Below are 24523 nucleotides of genomic sequence, written 5' to 3' on the forward strand. Positions count from 1 at the left end.
CCGTGCAGCGCTCGATGGTCCAGATGGATGGAGTGGAGGATGGTTGGTTGATGGACACCCCACGCAAACACGGCTACAGCGCCAACAAGGAGGAGGTGGAGTAATGTTTTGGGCTGGAATCATGGGGAGAGAGATTGTCGGCCCCTTTAGGATCCCTGAAGGCGCTAAAGATGAACTCCATAATGTATGTGGATTTTCTCAAACAGCACTTCCTGCCATGGTTCAAGAAGAAGAACCGTGTATTTCACAGCAAGATCATTTTTCTGCATGATAATGCACCATCTCATGCTGCACATAAAACATCTGCATCTCTGGCTGATATGGGCATAAAAGGGGACAAACTTATGGTGTGACCCCCATGCTCCCCTGACCTCTACCCCATTCAGAACCTTTGGAGCATCATTAAAAGGAGTGTCTATGATGGCGGGAGGCAGTTCACATCTAAGCAACAGCTCTGGGAGGGTATTCTGTCCTCATGCAAAACAATTGAAGCAGAAACCATCCAAAACCTGACAAATTCAATGGACGAGAGAGTTCAGAAGCTCCTTTCGAACAAGGGGTCCTATGTGAAAATGTAACATCACCTAGAATAAAGTTTTGAGTTGAAAACTGTTTGATTTCAGTTTCTAACAACCTGCTAATGCTTATAATTTCAAAAATGACCATTTTTTTGGTCTTTATTAAAATGAAAAGGTTGATCGAAAAGTTTGGGGGATCTAAGAGTGTGGCAACCCAGTAGTCATGATTACTTCGAATTCTGACGATATGAGGGTCATGCTGCAGGTAGTGCAGCAAGAAGGCACTTATGTGTCTTGCGCATCTCGGAGCCCCAAAATTATTTTCCGGGCTAGATGCAGCTAAAAATTATTTTTAATTTTAAATCTGGTGGAGCTTATTATAGATGGCCTAATAGGATCAGTGCTGCACACTGCTACAAAGCCCAAATTATTTTCCAGTCAAGATACAGATAAACATGATTAGTAATTTGAAAGCTTAAAACGGTTGGTAGGGTGATTTTAACCAATCATCAAGCTTTTACTCTCCCCAGGATGACACAGGGGTAGAAAAGTCGTTTCGGATCCATGATTTGTTCATCTTTATGAACGTGAGTCTGTCTACATTATCAGTGGAGAGCCGCGTGCGCTTATCTGTCAGCACACCACCAGCAGCGCTGAACACACGTTCAGACAGAACGCTGGCTGCGGGGCATGACAAGATCTCCAAGGCGTAAGTGGCTAGCTCCGGCCATTTATCCAGATTGGAAGCCCAAAAAGAGCAAGGGTCCAGTGACACAGTCGTGGCTTCAATGTTTACTTGGAGATACTCCTGTACCATCGTCTCTAGGCGTTGACTATGTGTCAGACTTCTTGTCTCCTGTGGCCTTGCAAAGGATGGGCTAAAAAAGTGGTGAAAATTGATGTTACCAGCAGATACTGTGGTTCTGTTACGGTTTGCGTGCTGAACACTTGACGGTCCCACGGTTGGCAAGTTGGAACTGTGAGATTCACTACGTGCACCACTGGTATTTTGTGGAAAAGCACATGTAAGATTCTGCAACAGTCTCTGCTGATACTCCTGCATGCGTGCATCCCTTTCTATGGCAGGAATAATTTCTGCAAATTTACTTTTGTACCGGGGATCTAACAGTGTGGCAACCCAGTAGTCAGGATTATTTCTAATTCTCACAATTCGAGGGTCATGTTGCAGGTAGTGCAGCAAGAAGGCACTCATGTGTGTTGCGCATCCAGGAGCACCAAGTCCCTGTTGTGTTGGTGGCGAGGTAACAATCATGCTTCCTTCCTCTGTCCTCTCCCCCCAACCTCGCACAACAGAAATGTGATCAAGGTCTCCCTCATCTGATGAGTCTTCCGTCAGTTCGTCCTCCACTTCTTCCTGGGCTCCTGCACCTTCCTCACTAGTTTGGCTGCTACCATGCGCCCTGGTAAAACCATCTCCCCCACCCTCACATGCCTGCCGCCTTGGTGCTGCCGACCTTCTGGACCTTGCAGATGTTAGCCCTTCCGCATACAACTCCTCCTCCTCTACTTCCTCCACCTCCTCTTGTGCCACCACCTGACTCCGAATTCTGTTTAACATGTGCTCCAGCATGTAAATCACCGGAATAGTCATGCTGATAATGGCATCGTCAGCACTAAACATCTTCGTCGCCATTTCAAAACTGTGCAGAAGGGAGCATAGGTCCCTGATCTGAGACCACTCCTCCAGCGTGATTTGCCCCACCTCTGAATCTCGTTGGCCCAGGCTCTACGTCAGAACGTATTGCACCAGGGCTTGTCGGTGCTGCCACAGTCGCTGCAACATGTGCAGAGTTGAATTCCACCGGGTAGGCACATCGCATTTTACCCGGTGAAGTGGCAGGCCCAACGACTTCTGTAGAGATGTAAGTCGCTGAGCTGCGGGATGCGAACGGCGGAAGTGAGCACACAGCGACCGTGCCCTCTGCAGAAGGCCATCTAGTCTGGGATAGTGGGCTAAAAATTGCTGGACAACCAGGTTCAACACGTGAGCCATACAAGGCACGTGTGTGACATTGCCCCGGCGAAGGGCCGCACCCAGGTTTGCAGCATTGTCGCACACGGCCTTCCCTGGTTTCAGGTCCAGTGGAGACAACCATTCATGAAATTGGTTCTCCAGAGCTGACCACAACTCCTCAGCTGTGTGACTCACATTTCCCAGACATTTCAATGTAAAAACCGCCTGATGACGTTGAGCCCTACTGCCAGCGTAGTAAGGAGGTGTGCAGGATCCCTTCTGCGCAGTTAGAAAGCTTGTGGCATGACCAGACAGGCTTTGGGTGCAGGTGGAAGACCGAGAGGAGGTTGAGGAGGCAGAAGCAGTGGAGGAACTTTGACATAAAGAGGATTGACGCACAACTCGTGGGGACGGCAAGACTTGGACAGCAGCCCCTTGTCCTGCTGTCACCATAGTTACCCAGTGCCCAGTCAGCGACATGTAACGCCCCTGTCCATGCCTACTCGTCCAAGTGTCTGTGGTGAAATGCACCCTGTCACACACAGAGTTTCTCAAAGAAGCGGTGATGTTGTGTGCGACATGCTGGTGGAGCGCAGGCACACTATTCTTTGAGAAGTAGTGCCGACTGGGCATCTGGTACTGGGGCACTGCGACGGACATAAGGTCTCGAAAATCCTCTGTGTCCACCAGGCGGAAAGGCAGCATTTCTGTAGCCAAGAGCTTGCAGATGGTGAAATTCAACCTCTTAGCTTTCTCATGGCTAGGAGGAAATCGTCTTTTACTTGTCCACATCTGAGGGACCGAGGGCTGGCTATTGTGCTTAGACGGGGTTGATAAGGGTGTCCCCGGCAAACTGCCGGTCTGTGAGGAAGATGCAGGCGGACATGTTAGGTTGCCTTGATCCAAAGGTGGTGCTATCGATGTCGGACAGCGCTCAACACCAGCTGGTGTTACCACCTCCAAAGAAAATGATGACCTGCCAATCACGCTGGCTGTTGCGGGTAAAGAGGTGGCAGGTCTGCGCCCCAAAACAGGTGTGACTGCTGTCCCCCCAGTCACAGAGGATGAAGAGGCCGCGGATGCACAAGATATGGCAGATGGTGGTTGGCCCGGCCGGCTAGGCCGCATTGTAGCACACTGAGCTTCCCACTGCAACTTATGCTTCATGTCCATGTGCCGGTTCATGCATGAAGTACTCAAACTATGTATTTTTTGGCCTCTACTTAGCTTTTGCTGACAAATGTTACAGATAACACGAGTTGGGTCATCTTTATCGATCTGAAAAAATGCCCAGGCTATGCAAGGCTTAGCACCCATGCGACCTGAAGAGCCACCACGACTTGTGGTGAGAGGCAGAGTTGTGTTTGAGGATGCAGTTGTTGACGTGCTTCCAGTACTACGTCTCTGTCCAGGAAGGCGCAACCTGACCTCGTCGTCACTAGCATCTTCCTCCACCTCCTCTGCTGACCTCATCTCTTGGCTGACTGTGGGTTGACAGTAAGTGGGATCTCCAACCTCATCATCATCACCCTGTGTGTTATCACACCCGTCGTCCTCAGAGCCAACCTGTTCCTGCCCTGACAAAAAACTAAAATTGTCTCTCCAATCAGGTATTTGAGTCTTATCATCGTCTTCCTCATTGTCTCCACCAACAGGAGTTACAGTTTGGGAATGAGGGTCTACATTATGGTCAGAACCTTCTGCGTCTGGTCCTGGATCCGACTCATAAAGATTCTGGGCATCAGTGCAGATCATTTCCTCGTCTGGATTCACAGAAGCGCTGGAGTCGACCTCTGATTCCCAGGCTATAGTATGAGTAAACAGCTCTGCAGACTCAACCATCTGTTCTACCTCATACTCAGACGGGCAGCTGGAGATTTGGGAGCTGTGAGGAAGCAAGTGCGATTTGGGTGACACCTTTGAGGACTGGAGTATTTGTGATGTTGAAGTTGATGTGGAGGAGAGCCCACTTAAAGGAGCACTTGATATCCGTTGAAGCACCTGCTGTTTTTGTGCCTCATCTGGAATTTGTAGCGATTGGCGTGGACGTAAGAAAGGGATCTTATCACATTGTCCGCTAAAAGAAGTAGACATTTTAGTTTGGCTGGAAGATGGTCTTTCTTCTGCAGATGTTACTGTTGCTTTAACACCTACCCCACGGACACAACCTTTTTTCCCCTTCCCAACATGCCTATTCCCCTTTCCACCAGCAGCAGGCCTTTTTCCACTCATTTTGGTGGTTAACTAATTCACAACTCTGGAGTTGTTTGCACAAAAAAACAATGGATGGTAACCGAGCAGAGCTGAGTGGCCAAACTGTGGTATTAGGCCAAAACTATTGGCTGGGTTAGATGCAGAAAAAAATTATATTCAATTTGCAACCTGATGGAGGTCAGTATAGATGGACTAATACAACAAGTCCCACACACAGCTAGAAGCCCAATATTTTTTCAGAGGTAGATGCAGAAAAAAATATATTCAGTTTGCAACCTGATGGAGGTCAGTATAGATGGACTAATACAACAAGTCCCACACACAGCTAGAAGCCCAATATTTTTTCAGAGGTAGATGCAGAAAAAAATTATATTCAGTTTGCAACCTGATGGAGGTCTGTATAGATGGATTAATAGAACAAGACCCACACACAGCTAGAAGCCCAATATTTTTTCAGAGGTAGATGCAGAAAAAAATATATTCAGTTTGCAACCTGATGGAGGTCAGTATAGATGGACTAATACAACAAGTCCCACACACAGCTAGAAGCCCAAATATTTTTTCAGAGGTACTGTAGATGCAGATAAAAATTATTTTTAATTTGCAACCTGATGGAGGTCAGTATAGATGGACTAATAGAGAAAGTCCGATACACTGCTAGAAGGCCAAATATTTTTTCAGAGCTAGATGCAGAAAAAAATTCGATTCAGTTTGCAACCTGATGGAGGTCAGTATAGATGGACTAATAGAGAAAGTCCCACACACTGCTAGAAGGCCAAATATTTTTTCAGAGGTACTGTAGATGCAGATAAAAATTATTTTTAATTTGCAACCTGATGGAGGTCAGTATAGATGGACTAATATAGAAAGTCCAAAACACTGCTAGAAGGCCAAATATTTTTTCAGAGCTAGATGCAGAAAAAAATTCGATTCAGTTTGCAACCTGATGGAGGTCAGTATAGATGGACTAATAGAGAAAGTCCCACACACTGCTAGAAGGCCAAATATTTTTTCAGAGGTACTGTAGATGCAGATAAAAATTATTTTTAATTTGCAACCTGATGGAGGTGAGTATAGATGGATTAATAGAACAAGACCCACACACAGCTAGAAGCCCAATATTTTTTCAGAGGTAGATGCAGAAAAAAATATATTCAGTTTGCAACCTGATGGAGGTCAGTATATATGGACTAACAGAGAAAGTCCCACACACTACTAGAAGGCCAAATATTTTTTAGAGCTAGATGCAGAAAAAAATTATATTCAGTTTGCAACCTGATGGAGGTCTGTATAGATGGATTAATAGAACAAGACCCACACACAGCTAGAAGCCCAATATTTTTTCAGAGGTAGATGCAGAAAAAATTATATTCAGTTTGCAACCTGATGGAGGTCAGTATAGATGGACTAATACAACAAGTCCCACACACAGCTAGAAGCCCAAATATTTTTTCAGAGGTACTGTAGATGCAGATAAAAATTATTTTGAATTTGCAACCTGATGGAGGTCAGTATAGATGGACTAATAGAGAAAGTCCGACACACTGCTAGAAGGCCAAATATTTTTTCAGAGCTAGATGCAGAAAAAAATTATATTCAGTTTGCAACCTGATGGAGGTCAATATAGATGGACTAATAGAATGATGCTATGCCCAAAAGATTTTACTTCACTAGGTGCAGTAAAAAAATTGGTATTCTATACACAGGTGGTATATCTTGCAACACAGATAGGCTACTCCACTAACTAACACACTCTGCAATAGGCCAAAAAGGATTAGCTTTGCTAGATTCAGCCAAATGCTGTGAAAAAAACTTGCACAGCACTGGCACAGACCTGCCTGGCAAAAACTGATAGGAACTGATGTAACCTAGTCCTGAAAAGGACTCCAATTACAATTAGTCTTTACTAGTGTTGAGCCACCCCCGTAGTGTTCGAGTTCGGTTCGGTTCGTCGAACACCCGTGTGTTCGCCGAACTGTTCGTCGAACTGTTCGTCGAACACCTTCGAACACCGTTAAAACCAATGGCAGGCAAACAAAAACACATAGAAACACATAGAAAACACCTTCAAAGGTGTCCAAAAGCTGACAAACTGCTCAGAAGACATAACTAACACATGGAAAAGTGACAAGTACATATAGTCATGCGAAAATAAAAGAGGTGGAGGAGTAAAAGGAGGGGGAGACACAGATATAGGCATGTCATGCCCTTCTAAAATCCAAAAAGTGAGAAGCCGACACGGCCAGTCCGCTCCTGCCCGTGCCACCTCCGTGTCGCCGGGTTTGTGCCAGAGCCGCGGTGAACCCTGACGGCCAGCCCCCCTCTCCCAATACTGGTGCCTGTCCGCTGGTGGGTCGAGCGAGCCCCCCTGTGGTGGAGGCAGCTCTAAGCTTTTTAATTTAAATTGTCTCTCTAATTTGAATGAATACACTTTAAATCCATTTACAAGGATCTATTGGAGGGCAAGTCTCATGCCAGCAGCCGCGGTAATTCCAGCTCCAGTAGCGTCCACTAAAGCTGCTGCAGTTAAAAAGCTTTTATAAGGATCGAGCTCGGCTGTCCACCGCAAGGCATCCTACTGCCAGTCCCAGCCCCTATGCCTTGGGGTGCCTCCTGATGCTCTTCACTAAGTATCCCATGGTCCCGAAGCATTTCCTTTGAAAAAATTAAGTGTCTAAACTACAGGTGGTGCAGCTTGCTTAACAGCCGGGATAATCCGCTCACTAGCAGACACTGCTACTAGGCACAAAGTATTTCCTGGGCTAGATGCAGTTAAAAATTTGTAATTAGATACTCTCGTTGGATGCTGAGAAAGCATTCCATAGAGTCTCCTGGCACGCCATATATGATTCTCTTAAAAAGCTTGGGGTAGGGGTCTAGGGGACCCTTTTATAGCCAAAATCACGGCCCTGTATCGCAATACGTCACCTAGGCTGAAGATAAATGGAACTGTAGCACCCTGAGGGCTCGGTTGCTACAGACGTATTGCACCTCACCCAGAGGTGTGATATCTCACTCTCAGGTAAGGATGGAGTGTGGATCAGGATCCGACACCTGCATGCATTACACCACATTGCCGTGGGGCAGGGCGACCAATATGCCCCTGAGATGGGCACGACAGTCCCTGTCCCTGGCTGGAGTGGGGGGAGGGAACACTGAGGAAGGGGAACCCTGTAGTGCAGGAGCAGGGAGGAAGCAGTTCCTGGGTGCATTGAGAAGGGAGTATAAAAGGTGGGCACCATCTTAGTTCAGTGCAGAGAAGTCTGAGCAGAAGTGGCAGGGAGCAGGGGCTCTGCATGAGCTCTGCTCCGGAGGCGGGCCTAGTAACAGAGGCCCAGGCCTGGAAGAGGGAGAAGGAAGGAAGAGGAGCGGAGAAGGCTCCAGGAACGAGGAATGAAGGGATCCCAGGGGTGCGGACGGGCGAGTCGCCACCGCACGCCCGAATCCACCTGCGTGGAGGGGTCAGGCCAAAGGGGGAGACCGGTCCCCGAAACTAGTGGAGGCAGGAAACGACCCTCAGCTAGAAACCGGAGGCTGTGACATTTTATGTGGCGCAGCCCCTCGCTACACCCGCTAGGAAGGCACCACATAGGGTCAGGGAAACTGGCGCCAAGTTTACCAAGAGGAGGCCCGAGGCAGCCGGACAGAAGGGTTGGTAAGAAAGGCCAGACAAAGGACACACAAAGGGGGTCCTGTGAAGCGCTCCAAAGTTATCCGGGAGTTGTCTGAGCCCCTCACCTGGTGAGCACAGTACGACGTGGGCAGCCGTTACCTGCAGACGTGGTCTGGATAATAAGAACTGTGAGTAAAGGCCCTGGACTGCATCACTGACTCCGTGTCGTTACTGCTGCTGCCCTGCACCATCACCCCCATCCTCCGCATACACTGCCCTGAGGCTATACTCCTCCCGTGGGGAGTTATGCTACGCTCTGCTGCACCCACAACACCAGCCTCAGCGGTCTGCCCTGTAGCGGCGGTTCACTCTGACCGCAATCCACGGGTGGCGTAGTCGGACATTTAAACATCAAAACCACATAAATAGTTCCGCCACTGGTTTGACCGCCCTGAGCCACGGAACTGGGTCGCCGCCACGAAGACTACAACCACCAGCATCCACCAAAAAGGGTCCGGCTCCGGGTGTCAAAAAGGCCCAGGGGGTGCGTCAGAACATTTTCATCACCTTTCACAATCACCAATGGGACAAGGCAGTGATGTCCTCTGTCCCCTCTCTTATACATCCTAGTGACGGAGCACCTGCTCTCATCAATTCGCCATAACCCCAATATTAGGTGGATTGAGGTGGGAGACACCGAGTACAAGTGCTCTCTATTTGCTGATGATGTCCTAGTATATATCACTCAATCACATATATCCATCCATGCTGTTATGGCTGAAATAGATCACTTTGTTACATGGTAAAATTTTAAAATCAATGCAGCGAAGTCTGAGGCCCTCGATGTCTCCCTCCCCAAATCCATATAGGATTCCATCCAGTCCAACTTTCCCTTTGCCTGGCCCTCACAGGGTATCAAATACTTAGGAATTCCTATTCATAGAGACCTCTCCCATCTATGTTATCTTAATTTTGGGCCCTTTATTGAACAACTCCATACAGACCACGGTTGGCAAGTTAGAACTGTAAGATTCACTACGTGAACCACTGGTGTTTTGTGGAAAAGCACATGTACACTGCGTTCCAAATTATTATACAAAAAGTGTTTAGGAGTGATAAGGGAAGAATTTGTTTGTTTGTCAGTTAAACTCATTGATGGTGATGTGTGTCAGGGCTCTTTATATCACTGTAAGCAATTGCAGACACCTGTGCTAATTAGTTTGGCAGGTGTGTCCAATGAAAGGCAAGACTACTTAAGAAGGCTCTCTCACATTATTAAGCAGCCTACATTTTCTGCCAAAATGGGAAAGAAAAAGGATGTGTCGGCTGCTGAGAAGCAACAAATTGTGGAGTGTTTAGGTCAAGGCATGACTACAATCAACATTGTGCGATGATCAGGATGAAGTGTCTTGGCAATCAAGAAGTATGTAGCTGATTCACAGTACAGACGTGTGCGTGCTGATAAGGGCAAATTGAGGACTCTTTCCTACAGGCAATTACGTCAGGTTGAAAGAGCAGCGGCAAAAAAGCCTTGTCATAGCAGCAGACAAGTTTTTGAAGCTGCTTGTGCCTCCAACGTCCCCCGAACAACAAGATGCAGGGTCCTTCAGAGGTTTGCAGCTGTGCATGCGCCATCCTGTCGACCTCCTCTATCCACTTCACACAAGCAGAAACGGCTCCAGTGGGCCAAACATTACATGAAGACTGATTTCAAAACTGTTTTGTTCACGGATGAGTGCCGTGCAGCGCTCGATGGTCCAGATGGATGGAGTGGAGGATGGTTGGTTGATGGACACCCCACGCAAACACGGCTACAGCGCCAACAAGGAGGAGGTGGAGTAATGTTTTGGGCTGGAATCATGGGGAGAGAGATTGTCGGCCCCTTTAGGATCCCTGAAGGCGCTAAAGATGAACTCCATAATGTATGTGGATTTTCTCAAACAGCACTTCCTGCCATGGTTCAAGAAGAAGAACCGTGTATTTCACAGCAAGATCATTTTTCTGCATGATAATGCACCATCTCATGCTGCACATAAAACATCTGCATCTCTGGCTGATATGGGCATAAAAGGGGACAAACTTATGGTGTGACCCCCATGCTCCCCTGACCTCTACCCCATTCAGAACCTTTGGAGCATCATTAAAAGGAGTGTCTATGATGGCGGGAGGCAGTTCACATCTAAGCAACAGCTCTGGGAGGGTATTCTGTCCTCATGCAAAACAATTGAAGCAGAAACCATCCAAAACCTGACAAATTCAATGGACGAGAGAGTTCAGAAGCTCCTTTCGAACAAGGGGTCCTATGTGAAAATGTAACATCACCTAGAATAAAGTTTTGAGTTGAAAACTGTTTGATTTCAGTTTCTAACAACCTGCTAATGCTTATAATTTCAAAAATGACCATTTTTTTGGTCTTTATTAAAATGAAAAGGTTGATCGAAAAGTTTGGGGGATCTAAGAGTGTGGCAACCCAGTAGTCATGATTACTTCGAATTCTGACAATATGAGGGTCATGCTGCAGGTAGTGCAGCAAGAAGGCACTTATGTGCCTTGCGCATCTCGGAGCCCCAAAATTATTTTCCGGGCTAGATGCAGCTAAAAATTATTTTTAATTTTAAATCTGGTGAAGCTTTAGTATAGATGGCCTAATAGGATCAGTGCTGCACACTGCTACAAAGCCCAAATTATTTTCCAGTCAAGATACAGATAAACATGATTAGTAATTTGAAAGCTTAAAACGGTTGTTAGGGTGATTTTAACCAATCATCAAGCTTTTACTCTCCCCAGGATGACACAGAGGTAGAAAAGTCGTTTCGGATCCATGATTTGTTCATCTTTATGAACGTGAGTCTGTCTACATTATCAGTGGAGAGCCGCGTGCGCTTATCTGTCAGCACACCACCAGCAGCGCTGAACACACGTTCAGACAGAACGCTGGCTGCGGGGCATGACAAGATCTCCAAGGCGTAAGTGGCTAGCTCCGGCCATTTATCCAGATTGGAAGCCCAAAAAGAGCAAGGGTCCAGTGACACAGTCGTGGCTTCAATGTTTACTTGGAGATACTCCTGTACCATCGTCTCTAGGCGTTGACTATGTGTCAGACTTCTTGTCTCCTGTGGCCTTGCAAAGGATGGGCTAAAAAAGTGGTGAAATGATTCCGCAAAATTGATGTTACCAGCAGATACTGTGGTTCTGTTACGGTTTGCGTGCTGAACACTTGACGGTCCCATGGTTGGCAAGTTGGAACTGTGAGATTCACTACGTGCACCACTGGTATTTTGTGGAAAAGCACATGTAAGATTTTGCAACAGTCTCTGCTGATACTCCTGCATGCGTGCATCCCTTTCTATGGCAGGAATAATTTCTGCAAATTTACTTTTGTACCGGGGATCTAACAGTGTGGCAACCCAGTAGTCAGGATTATTTCTAATTCTCACAATTCGAGGGTCATGTTGCAGGTAGTGCAGCAAGAAGGCACTCATGTGTGTTGCGCATCCAGGAGCACCAAGTCCCTGTTGTGTTGGTGGCGAGGTAACAATCATGCTTCCTTCCTCTGTCCTCTCCCCCCAACCTCGCACAACAGAAATGTGATCAAGGTCTCCCTCATCTGATGAGTCTTCCATCAGTTCGTCCTCCACTTCTTCCTGGGCTCCTGCACCTTCCTCACTAGTTTGGCTGCTACCATGCGCCCTGGTAAAACCATCTCCCCCACCCTCACATGCCTGCCGCCTTGGTGCTGCCGACCGTCTGGACCTTGCAGATGTTAGCCCTTCCGCATACAACTCCTCCTCCTCTACTTCCTCCACCTCCTCTTGTGCCACCACCTGACTCCGAATTCTGTTTAACATGTGCTCCAGCATATAAATCACCGGAATAGTCATGCTGATAATGGCATCGTCAGCACTAAACATCTTCGTCGCCATTTCAAAACTGTGCAGAAGGATGCATAGGTCCCTGATCTGAGACCACTCCTCCAGCGTGATTTGCCCCACCTCTGAATCTCGTTGGCCCAGGCTATATGTCAGAACGTATTGCACCAGGGCTTGTCGGTGCTGCCACAGTCGCTGCAACATGTGCAGAGTTGAATTCCACCGGGTAGGCACATCGCATTTTAGCCGGTGAAGTGGCAGGCCCAACGACTTCTGTAGAGATGTAAGTCGCTGAGCTGCGGGATGCGAACGGCGGAAGTGAGCACACAGCGACCGTGCCCTCTGCAGAAGGCCATCTAGTCTGGGATAGTGGGCTAAAAATTGCTGGACAACCAGGTTCAACACGTGAGCCATACAAGGCACGTGTGTGACATTGCCCCGGCGAAGGGCCGCACCCAGGTTTGCAGCATTGTCGCACACGGCCTTCCCTGGTTTCAGGTCCAGTGGAGACAACCATTCATGAAATTGGTTCTCCAGAGCTGACCACAACTCCTCAGCTGTGTGACTCACATTTCCCAGACATTTCAATGTAAAAACCGCCTGATGACGTTGAGCCCTACTGCCAGCATAGTAAGGAGGTGTGCAGGATCCCTTCTGCGCAGTTAGAAAGCTTGTGGCATGACCAGACAGGCTTTGGGTGCAGGTGGAAGACCGAGAGGAGGTTGAGGAGGCAGAAGCAGTGGAGGAACTTTGACATAAAGAGGATTGACGCACAACTCGTGGGGACGGCAAGACTTGGACAGCAGCCCCTTGTCCTGCTGTCACCATAGTTACCCAGTGCCCAGTCAGCGACATGTAACGCCCCTGTCCATGCCTACTCGTCCAAGTGTCTGTGGTGAAATGCACCCTGTCACACACAGAGTTTCTCAAAGAAGCGGTGATGTTGTGTGCGACATGCTGGTGGAGCGCAGGCACACCTTTCTTTGAGAAGTAGTGCCGACTGGGCATCTGGTACTGGGGCACTGCGACGGACATAAGGTCTCGAAAATCCTCTGTGTCCACCAGGCGGAAAGGCAGCATTTCTGTAGCCAAGAGCTTGCAGATGGTGAAATTCAACCTCTTAGCTTTCTCATGGCTAGGAGGAAATGGTCTTTTACTTGTTCACATCTGAGGGACCGAGGGCTGGCTACTGTGCTTAGACGGGGTTGATAAGGGTGTCCCCGGCAAACTGCCGGTCTGTGAGGAAGATGCAGGCGGACATGTTAGGTTGCCTTGATCCAAAGGTGGTGCTATCGATGTCGGACAGCACTCAACACCAGCTGGTGTTACCACCTCCAAAGAAAATGATGACCTGCCAATCACGCTGGCTGTTGCGGGTAAAGAGGTGGCAGGTCTGCGCCCCAAAACAGGTGTGACTGCTGTCCCCCCAGTCACAGAGGATGAAGAGGCCGCGGATGCACAAGATATGGCAGACGGTGATTGGCCCGGCCGGCTAGGCCGCATTGTAGCACACTGAGCTTCCCACTGCAACTTATGCTTCATGTCCATGTGCCGGTTCATGCATGAAGTACTCAAACTATGTATTTTTTGGCCTCTACTTAGCTTTTGCTGACAAATGTTACAGATAACACGAGTTGGGTCATCTTTATCGATCTGAAAAAATGCCCAGGCTATGCAAGGCTTAGCACCCAAGCGACCTGAAGAGCCACCACGACTTGTGGTGAGAGGCAGAGTTGTGTTTGAGGATGCAGTTGTTGACGTGCTTCCAGTACTACGTCTCTGTCCAGGAAGGCGCAACCTGACCTCGTCGTCACCATCTTCCTCCACCTCCTCTGCTGACCTCATCTCTTGGCTGACTGTGGGTTGACAGTAAGTGGGATCTCCGACCTCATCATCATCACCCTGTGCGTTATCACACCCGTCGTCCTCAGAGCCAACCTGTTCCTGCCCTGACAAAAAACTAAAGTTGTCGCTCCAATTAGGTATTTGAGTCTTATCATCGTCTTCCTCATTGTCTCCACCAACAGGAGTTACCGTTTGGGAACGAGGGTCTACATTATGGTCAGAACCTTCTGCGTCTGGTCCTGGATCCGACTCATAAAGATTCTGGGCATCAGTGCAGATCATTTCCTCGTCTGGATTCACAGAAGCGCTGGAGTCGACCTCTGATTCCCAGGCTATAGTATGACTAAACAGCTCTGCAGACTCAACCATCTGTTCTACCTCATACTCAGACGGGCAGCTGGAGATTTGGGAGCTGTGAGGAAGCAAGTGCGATTTGGGTGACACCTTTGAGGACTGGAGTATTTGTGATGTTGAAGTTGATGTGGAGTAGAGCCCACTTAAAGGAGCACTTGATATCCGTTGAAGCACCTGCTGTTTTTGTGCCTCATCTGGAATTTGTAGCGATTGGCATGGCCGTAAGAAAGGGATCTTATCACATTGTCCGCTAAAAGAAGTAGACATTTTAGTTTGGCTGGAAGATGGTCTTTCTTCTGCAGATGTTACTGTTGCTTTAACACCTACCCCACGGACACAACCTTTTTTCCCCTTCCCAACACGCCTATTCCCCTTTCCACCAGCAGCAGGCCTTTTTCCACTCATTTTGGTGGTTAACTAATTCACAACTCTGGAGTTGTTTGCACAAAAAAACAATGGATGGTAACCGAGCAGAGCTGAGTGGCCAAACTGTGGTATTAGGCCAAAACTATTGGCTGGGTTAGATGCAGAAAAAAATTATTTTGAATTTGCAACCTGATGGAGGTCAGTATAGATGGACTAATACAAAATGTCCCACACACTGCTAGAAGCCCAAATATTTTTTCAGAGGTACTGTAGATGCAGATAAAAATTATTTTTAATTTGCAACCTGATGGAGGTCAGTATAGATGGACTAATAGACCAAGTCCCACACACCGCTAGAAGCCCAACTATTTTTTCAGAGCTAGATGCAGAAAAAAATTATATTCAATTTGCAACCTGCTGGAGGTCAGTATAGAAGGACTAATAGAACAAGTCCCACACACTGCTAGAAGCCCAAATATTTTTTCAGAGCTAAATGAAGAAAAAAATTATTTTTAATTTGCAACCTGATGGAGGTCAGTATAGATGGACTAATAGACCAAGTCCCACACACTGCTAGAAGCCCAAATATTTTTTCAGAGCTAGATGCAGAAAAAAATTATTTTTAATTTGCAACCTGATGGAGGTCAGTATAGATGGACTAATAGACCAAGTCCCACACACCGCTAGAAGCCCAAATATTTTTTCAGAGCTAGATGCAGAAAAAAATTATTTTTAATTTGCAACCTGATGGAGGTCAGTATAGATGGACTAATAGACCAAGTCCCACACACTGCTAGAAGCCCAAATATTTTTTCAGAGCTAGATGCAGAAAAAAAATATTTTTAATTTGCAACCTGATGGAGGTCAGTATAGATGGACTAATAGACCAAGTCCCACACACTGCTAGAAGCCCAAATATTTTTTCAGAGCTAGATACAGAAAAAAATTATTTTTAATTTGCAACCTGATGGAGGTCAGTATAGATGGACTAATAGACCAAGTCCCACACACCGCTAGAAGCCCAACTATTTTTTCAGAGCTAGATGCAGAAAAAAATTATATTCAATTTGCAACCTGCTGGAGGTCAGTATAGAAGGACTAATAGAACAAGTCCCACACACTGCTAGAAGCCCAAATATTTTTTCAGAGCTAAATGATGAAAAAAATTATTTTTAATTTGCAACCTGATGGAGGTCAGTATAGATGGACTAATAGACCAAGTCCCACACACTGCTAGAAGCCCAAATATTTTTTCAGAGCTAGATGCAGAAAAAAATTATTTTTAATTTGCAACCTGATGGAGGTCAGTATAGATGGACTAATACAAATAGTCCCACACACTGCTAGAAGCCCAAATATTTTTTCAGAGGTACTGTAGATGCAGATAAAAATAATTTTTAATTTGCAACCTGATGGAGGTCAGTATAGATGGACTAATAGACCAAGTCCCACACACTGCTAGAAGCCCAAATATTTTTTCAGAGCTAGATGCAGAAAAAAATTATTTTTAATTTGCAACCTGATGGAGGTCAGTATAGATGGACTAATAGACCAAGTCCCACACACCGCTAGAAGCCCAACTATTTTTTCAGAGCTAGATGCAGAAAAAAATTATATTCAATTTGCAACCTGCTGGAGGTCAGTATAGAAGGACTAATAGAACAAGTCCCACACACTGCTAGAAGCCCAAATATTTTTTCAGAGCTAAATGAAGAAAAAAATTATTTTTAATTTGCAACCTGATGGAGGTCAGTATAGATGGACTAATAGACCAAGTCCCACACACTGCAAGAAGCCCAAATATTTTTTCAGAGCTAGATGCAGAAAAAAATTATTTTTAATTTGCAACCTGATGGAGGTCAGTATAGATGGACTAATAGACCAAGTCCCACACACCGGTAGAAGCCCAAATATTTTTTCAGCGCTAGATGCAGAAAAAAGTTATTTTTAATTTGCAACCTGATGGAGGTCAGTATAGATGGACTAATAGACCAAGTCCCACACACTGCTAGAAGCCCAAATATTTTTTCAGAGCTAGATGCAGAAAAAAATTATTTTTAATTTGCAACCTGATGGAGGTCAGTATAGATGGACTAATAGACCAAGTCCCACACACCGCTAGAAGCCCAAATATTTTTTCAGAGCTAGATGCAGAAAAAAATTATTTTTAATTTGCAACCTGATGGAGGTCAGTATAGATGGACTAATAGACCAAGTCCCACACACTGCTAGAAGCCCAAATATTTTTTCAGAGCTAGATGCAGAAAAAAATTATTTTTAATTTGCAACCTGATGGAGGTCAGTATAGATGGACTAATAGACCAAGTCCCACACACCGCTAGAAGCCCAACTATTTTTTCAGAGCTAGACGCAGAAAAAAATTATATTCAATTTGCAACCTGCTGGAGGTCAGTATAGATGGACTAATAGAACAAGTCCCACACACTGCTAGAAGCCCAAATATTTTTTCAGAGCTAAATGAAGAAAAAAATTATTTTTAATTTGCAACCTGATGGAGGTCAGTATAGATGGACTAATAGACCAAGTCCCACACACTGCTAGACGCCCAAATATTTTTTCAGAGCAAGATGCAGAAAAAAATTATTTTTAATTTGCAACCTGATGGAGGTCAGTATAGATGGACTAATACAAATAGTCCCACACACTGCTAGAAGCCCAAATATTTTTTCAGAGGTACTGTAGATGCAGATAAAAATTATTTTTAATTTGCAACCTGATGGAGGTCAGTATAGATGGACTAATAGACCAAGTCCCACACACTGCTAGAAGCCCAAATATTTTTTCAGAGCTAGATGCAGAAAAAAATTATTTTTAATTTGCAACCTGATGGAGGTCAGTAAAGATGGACTAATAGACCAAGTCCCACACACCGCTAGAAGCCCAACTATTTTTTCAGAGCTAGATGCAGAAAAAAATTATATTCAATTTGCAACCTGCTGGAGGTCAGTATAGAAGGACTAATAGAACAAGTCCCACACACTGCTAGAAGCCCAAATATTTTTTCAGAGCTAAATGAAGAAAACAATTATTTTTAATTTGCAACCTGATGGAGGTCAGTATAGATGGACTAATAGACCAAGTCCCACACACTGCTAGAAGCCCAAATATTTTTTCAGAGCTAGATGCAGAAAAAAATTATTTTTAATTTGCAACCTGATGGAGGTCAGTATAGATGGACTAATAGACCAAGTCCCACACACCGCTAGAAGCCCAAATATTTTTTCAGAGCTAGATGCAGAAAAAAATTATTTTTAATTTGCAACCTGATGGAGGTCAGTATAGATGGACTAATAGACCAAGTCCCACACACCGCTAGAAGCCCAAATATTTTTTCAGAGCTAGATGCAGAAAAAAATTATTTTTAATTTGCAACCTGATGGAGGTCAGTATAGATGGACTAATAGACCAAGTCCCACACACTGCTAGAAGCCCAAATATTTTTTCAGAGCTAGATGCAGAAAAAAAATATTTTTAATTTGCAACCTGATGGAGGTCAGTATAGATGGACTAATAGACCAAGTCCCACACACCGCTAGAAGCCCAACTATTTTTTCAGAGCTAGATGCAGAAAAAAATTATATTCAATTTGCAACCTGCTGGAGGTCAGTATAGAAGGACTAATAGAACAAGTCCCACACACTGCTAGAAGCCCAAATATTTTTTCAGAGCTAAATGAAGAAAAAAATTATTTTTAATTTGCAACCTGATGGAGGTCAGTATAGATGGACTAATAGACCAAGTCCCACACACTGCTAGAAGCCCAAATATTTTTTCAGAGCTAGATGCAGAAAAAAATTATTTTTAATTTGCAACCTGATGGAGGTCAGTATAGATGGACTAATAGACCAAGTCCCACACACTGCTAGAAGCCCAAATATTTTTTCAGAGCTAGATGCAGAAAAAAATTATTTTTAATTTGCAACCTGATGGAGGTCAGTATAGATGGACTAATAGACCAAGTCCCACACACTGCTAGAAGCCCAAATATTTTTTCAGAGCTAGATGCAGAAAAAAATTATTTTTAATTTGCAACCTGATGGAGGTCAGTATAGATGGACTAATAGACCAAGTCCCACACACCGCTAGAAGCCCAAATATTTTTTCAGAGCTAGATGCAGAAAAAAATTATTTTTAATTTGCAACCTGATGGAGGTCAGTATAGATGGACTAATAGACCAAGTCCCACACACCGCTAGAAGCCCAAATATTTTTTCAGAGCTAGATGCAGAAAAAAATTATTTTTAATTTGCAACCTGATGGAGGTCAGTATAGATGGACTAATAGACCAAGTCCCACACACTGCTAGAAGCCCAAATATTTTTTCAGAGCTAGATGCAGAAAAAAATATTTTTAATTTGCAACCTGATGGAGGTCAGTATAGATGGACTAATAGACCAAGTCCCACACACCGCTAGAAGCCCAACTATTTTTTCAGAGCTAGATGCAGAAAAAAATTATATTCAATTTGCAACCTGCTGGAGGTCAGTATAGAAGGACTAATAGAACAAGTCCCACACACTGCTAGAAGCCCAAATATTTTTTCAGAGCTAAATGAAGAAAAAAATTATTTTTAATTTGCAACCTGATGGAGGTCAGTATAGATGGACTAATAGACCAAGTCCCACACACTGCTAGAAGCCCAAATATTTTTTCAGAGCTAGATGCAGAAAAAAATTATTTTTAATTTGCAACCTGATGGAGGTCAGTATAGATGGACTAATAGACCAAGTCCCACACACTGCTAGAAGCCCAAATATTTTTTCAGAGCTAGATGCAGAAAAAAATTATTTTTAATTTGCAACCTGATGGAGGTCAGTATAGATGGACTAATAGACCAAGTCCCACACACTGCTAGAAGCCCAAATATTTTTTCAGAGCTAGATGCAGAAAAAAATTATTTTTAATTTGCAACCTGATGGAGGTCAGTATAGATGGACTAATAGACCAAGTCCCACACACTGCTAGAAGCCCAAATATTTTTTCAGAGCTAGATGCAGAAAAAAATTATTTTTAATTTGCAACCTGATGGAGGTCAGTATAGATGGACTAATAGACCAAGTCCCACACACCGCTAGAAGCCCAACTATTTTTTCAGAGCTAGATGCAGAAAAAAATTATATTCAATTTGCAACCTGCTGGAGGTCAGTATAGAAGGACTAATAGAACAAGTCCCACACACTGCTAGAAGCCCAAATATTTTTTCAGAGCTAAATGAAGAAAAAAATTATTTTTAATTTGCAACCTGATGGAGGTCAGTATAGATGGACTAATAGACCAAGTCCCACACACTGCTAGAAGCCCAAATATTTTTTCAGAGCTAGATGCAGAAAAAAATTATATTCAGTTTGCAACCTGATGGAGGTCAGTATAGATGGACTAATAGAATGATGCTATGCCCAAAAGATTTTACTTCACTAGGTGCAGTAAAAAAATTGGTATTCTATACACAGGTGTTATATCTTGCAACACAGATAGGCTACTCCACTGACTAACACACTCTGCAATAGGCCAAAAAGGATTAGCTTTGCTAGATTCAGCCAAATGCTGTGAAAAAAACTTGCACAGCACTGGCACAGACCTGCCTGGCAAAAACTGATAGGAACTCATGTAACCTAGTCCTGAAAAGGACTCCAATTACAATTAGTCTTTACTCCCACAACCTATCTATTTAAGAGCACAGACCTCCCTGATAAAAGTCGTAGGAAATGCTGTAACCTAGTCCTTAAAAGGACTGTAATCACAACTATTCCCTACTCCCAAGCTATCTGTATATTTGTGCGAAAATTGGCTTGAAATTAACAAGGTATAGCGCACACAGCAACAGCGGTGCCGTCTAACACGCAGCTGCAGCAGTGAGAAAATGGTGGCGACGGGAAAATGGCTTGGTCTTATAGGGCAAGGACATGTGACATACACTGCCAATGACACATGCCCTTGCTTGTGTGAAAAAAAGCACTTCGCTCCGTGTGTGCGCTGCTGATAGGCTGACAGATTGCACCTCCCCACTGTAAATGCGGGAAAGAGAAAAAAAAATGGAGATCTTCATTGTTCCTGCAGAGATCCATCCCCTGCCCCTCCCCCCACCCCGCTGTACACTCAAACTGCGTATTAACATTAATTTTCATCATTACTGAGAAAAAATCCAGTTATGATTTTGGTGCACGAACAGTTATCGAACATAACCTCAAACAGCCGAATTTTTCTCAAATTGTTCGTGTTCGCCGAACGGCTCGAACACCGCCCAAAACAGCTCGAATTTGAGATTGGCGAACAGTTCGAGTAGAACACCGCTCATCTCTAATTGCTTCCTGTCTACGTCAAATGACATGTTTGTACCAATCCAGGTAAAGTGCACTCCGCATTAAGAACAAAAGCACGTGGTTAATACAAAGTAAAATATAAAAACAAGATGATAATTACAATAAAGGAACACTGCGCCTGATAGAAGAAGATTAAGGAAAATAGATATGTAACAAATCTACTTATTCATAATGATAAATTAGGTCATATTTAACATTCATCCCAAATGGAGTTCTAGTCTAGAGTAAATATACCCCCCATGACTCCCTGTAAGGCTAAGTGCCCACGATGCAGAAATGCTGCGGAGTGTTTCTGCATCTCCCTGGCAGAAAAAACGCATGTGGATTTTACATGCGGCTTTTTCTGCCAGGTAGAAGCGTTTGTGAAGCGTTTTTAACATGCGTTTTCGCATGCGTTTTGTCAAGCGCCTTTCAAAGCGATTTTAGCATCACTTGGAAAGTGCTTGACAGCTTTGTCACACAATATAAATCCATGCAACCGGCATGGATTTATATAGTGTGACCAAGTCCCGATGCTGCAAATGCAGCATCAATAGTAAAAAAAAATAAAAATGGTGAAGAATAAAAAAAAAACAATATACTCTCTTTCCGATGGCCCCCGGTCTTCTTTTCCAGTGCGTCCGGTGTCTTCAGCGGCTCGTGGTGGTATAAAAGGACCTTCTATGACGTCATTTAGTCATGTGACAGGTCACGCAACCGCCGACGTCAGCGGTCGCGTGACCTTTCACATGACTAAATGACGTCATGGAAGGTCCTTTTACCACCGCGAGCAACCGAAGAGCCTGCAGCACCGCCGGGAGCAGACAAGGGGCCATCAAAAGGTGAGTATATATTTATTTTTTATTTTAGTTCTTTTTTAACTACAGGTACTATGGTACCCGGGTCTGGAGGAGAGTCTCCTTACTCCAGACCCAGGTACCATCCGCGCATTGAATTGCATAATATCCGCATATGCACGTGTAGTCATGCAGATGTTATGCAGTCCAAAGCAAGTCAATGGTGGCTAAAACGCTGCAATTCCGCAAAATTAATGGTTGTGTTGCGGATTTTTCCGCAATGATAATCCGCAGGGGAAATTTCCGCAGCATGTGCACAGCACATGCGGATTATAATTGGGAAACATGGCAGACAACTTAACATGCGTTTTTGATGCGTTTTCGCGGCGGATGGTGCCGTGGATACGCATTAAATCCGCATCATGGGCACGCAGCCTTAAGGAGTTTTCTATGGTGATCACCTCCTCTGTGCAGCTTTTTTTACTTTTTGAATACCAATAACGCTACATGAGGAGGTATCACCATGGTATATGGAGAAGTGTTTGGATGCTGCTGAACATTTGAAAACCATTTTATTAGCAGCATCTGATAAATTATGTCTTATTCTTATTTTCAAAGGTTCAGTAGTGCAGCCAACATATTGGACATTGCAGGATAAACAGGTAAGCAAGTATACAACGTATATAAAATTACAATTTATAAAATTATTTATTTTATAGGTTTTGTTGGTAATGGTAGATATAAACTGTTTTGTATTGATGATCTGTTTGCAGCATGTGCAGATATTGTGGTCTCACTTGAAAAAAACCTACTATATTTAACCAATTAATTTTTGTAAAATCTTGATTCAGATATAAGCTGGGTGACAGAATACTCCCCAGTGTGGAGGCTTTAGCTGTATATCGTACCGCATTTCTGAGAACTTTTTTAAGTTTGCTGTCTTAATTATAACATAGGGATATATTTATTTATAATTTTCTTGAATTCTGAGAATTAAGGTCTATGTTGTGTCACAAATGTTATATACTGTAATTAGCATTGGTCTGATTATTATGTTTTTTTTTTCTTTTAAAATATCCTGTCTCCCTCTTCTCTCTACAACATGTAGATCTCTATTTAGCATCCATTCTGAATATTTACGTTGTCTTAGTCTCTCATTAACTAGAGTAACTTCTCGTATAAATTGAATATTAGACGTTGTATTTCTCTTAATATGTGTAAGCTCCCCCAATGTCATGTGAGGGTAATATCCAGAAATTCAATTTGTATTTTCTGTACATTAAATGTGAAACGACAATTCATGTCATTTTCGTTTAAATAGCGTACAAAGTCTATGGCTGCCTCCTCCGTCCCCTCCCATATCAGGAGGACATCTGTGGCGCCCCTGAGGGTTCGACCGCCACAGGGATGTTGCACTTCTCTAATGGAGTGTAGTGTTCCTCCTCTGAATTAAGAGCAGTGTGATGGTCAGGACCCAACCTCCACAGCCAACACCACACTTCTCCACCAGAGGGGGCTAGAATGCACTAGGTGCTGCCCCTACTGGAATCGGGAGACTGGGGAAAAAAGAGTTAGGGGAACCATTTAGTGGGTGAGGGTGGAGGACTCACATTTTAGTGACACTTAATAATTCATATTTAATACACAGCCATCTTGGCTCAAGGTCCTTTTTGCCTTTTGCCTTTTGACTGTTCTTTTGACTGTGAATCACTGTGATCTCCCACCCTGAGCATGGATCCTGTGTGGACCTGCAGCGGATGGAGACACAGCCCTCGTACCTTGGCCTTGGGTCGAGGGCCAGGCTGCAGATGATGAACGTCTCAGCCCAGTCAAGGACCATGACCAAGAAGGTCCGGAGCTTAAGAGTGTAGCTCCACCGCAAATGGATCCCGGGGAGGATGCAGACGGAGCGGTGTACGCTTACTGTCCTCGCCAACCTGATATATTCAGAGGGAGTCTGGCTGCAAGAGGGGTACCGGCCCCTGACACCCGACCTTGCAACTCCACGTCCTGGTCGGGAAAGCCCGGTAGGCCCTGAGGATCCCACCGGGTAACGGAAGGAGCAGAGCTGCCACCCGTGCCCTTTTTCTGAGAGGAGTTCAGAGGGAGACCCGGCCTATTTAAACACACAGACAGGAAAGGAATCGGTCTGTAGTTTAGGAACACTCTGGTGCGGGGTCCTGATCGAACACTGGACTTACTTGGAGGTTGTCGGACCCCCGTTCCAGGTGACCGCAGAACTCCGCGAGGAGCAGGGAGTCGCCTTCCTTCTGCCTTCTCTTATGTGAGTAAAGCCTTGGAAGTTCACCCCCAACCCGGACTGGTCCACGCTTGCAGAGGACCTGCAGCAGCCTCTAATGACACTGCTACCCACACCGACAGTCACCTGGCCGGAGGCTGAGGAGTGGGCCTGGGACAACCGGGGGGGGACCTGATGGGCTTCCCCCGGGAGACCCGGGCTGAAACGCAGAGGAGGAGTGAGCGGTGCCGTGAACAGATCCTCCAACTCGCTCGGGAGCAATGCCAGAGGGCGGTTCGCTGTGAGCGCCTCGAGGTGAGGGCCAAAGCTGCCAAGTCCTGGGTCCGACAGGAGGAGGCAACCCGTCCCTGTCCCCGTGTGGAAGGGCAAGTCGTCCGCTTCCACCATGAGGC

This window comes from Phyllobates terribilis, unplaced genomic scaffold, assembly GCF_046119375.1.
Source record: "Phyllobates terribilis strain yellow unplaced genomic scaffold, ASM4611937v1 Scaffold_11__3_contigs__length_659146591, whole genome shotgun sequence".
In the NCBI taxonomy this organism is placed as follows: Eukaryota; Metazoa; Chordata; class Amphibia; order Anura; family Dendrobatidae; genus Phyllobates; species Phyllobates terribilis.